Source organism: Octodon degus, unplaced genomic scaffold, assembly GCF_000260255.1.
Source record: "Octodon degus isolate 3935 unplaced genomic scaffold, OctDeg1.0 scaffold00078, whole genome shotgun sequence".
In the NCBI taxonomy this organism is placed as follows: Eukaryota; Metazoa; Chordata; class Mammalia; order Rodentia; family Octodontidae; genus Octodon; species Octodon degus.
The window spans coordinates 11,524,847-11,526,356 of NW_004524654.1; positions in this window are offsets into that span (position 1 = coordinate 11,524,847).

Here is a 1,510-nt window from a genome sequence, read left to right on the forward strand (position 1 = left end):
ACAGTGGAGAATGGTTACTTTTCCCCACAGCTCTGTCAACAGTAGTTATTAGTTGTTTCCTTGATAATGGCCATTCTTTTGGGAGTGAGATTGAACCTCAATGTTGTTTCAATTTGCATTTCTCAAATGATCAGCGATGTTGAATTTTTTTTGTATGTTTATTTTCTGTTTTTGCTTCTTCTGAGAAGTGTGTATTCATCTCAGATGCCTATTTTTGGATTGGCCTATGAATTTGGAGGGTCTGATTTTTTTCAGTTATTTTTTTTTAATTTCTATTTGAAGAGTGAAAACAGAAGCAAAAGCTAATAGAAGAAATGATAGAAACATGGTAACATACAACTATATATATGTTACAGATTTTCAAAACAGGGATAGCTAGCAATGGTTGCTATATTATCTATTTTTTTCATTTTAATGAGAAAAAAGACAAAATAACAATGAAACAGTTTCAAGACAGGTTAGTATGACAGTTACAATAATTAAAGTACCTACAATCTTTGTTCTGGAAATAGAAAGAGTAGCAAGATCCCCCAAATCATTCCTGGAAGCTAGCATTATCTTGATTTCAAAATCAGAGAAGAAACCAACCAAAAAAGAAAACTACAGGCCAGTCTCCTTAATGAACATAGATGTGAAAATCCTCAATAAGATACTGGCAAACATAATGCAGAAAATCATCAAAAGATTATACATCATGGCCAGGTGGTATTTATCCCAGGAATTCAGGGATGGTTTAATATATGCAAATCCATAAATATAATATACAACATCAACAGAGCCAAAACCAAAAACCACATGATCATCTCAATAGATGCAGAAAAAGCATTTGACAAAGTCCATTTCCCAATAGTGATTAAAAACGTTGAAGAAAATTTGAATAGTTTTGACACAGTGAAAAAAAATTAATAAAAAGAAAATTTGAATAGTCTTTATCTTTACCTGATAAAAGCCATCTATGAGAAACCAATAGCCAGCATGATGCTAAATGGTCAAAAAATAAAGCTTTTAAGCATAATTTGTATTAACTAAATCTTGGAAAGAAATCAAATGCTCATCAACTGAAGAATGGATAAGACAGATATGTTTTTATTTATTTATTTATTTGCTTAAGACTACAGTTATTCAGTATGTCTCCAAACATAAAAGTATACTTTTATGAAGTTAAACCCACTAAAATTATGTCTTAAAATGCTTTTTTATTTATTTTAAATATTTGTTTTGATATGGTATTTTCATACAAAGGATTACTACTCAGCTATAACAGAGGATAAACTTGAGCCTTTTATAGGTAAATGAATGCAACTAGAGACCATACTTATAAGTGAAATATGTCAGACTTACCTGTGTAAACACCATATTGTATCCCTAAGTGTAAGAAACTGAAGAAGTAAATAAGATCCAAAATTTATAATAAAAATTGCGAAAGAGAAAGAAGCTGCTCAAAATGAATGAACAATGGGGTCAGGTGAAAGAAAAGAAGGAAGGGAAAAGAAATATATATATATATATA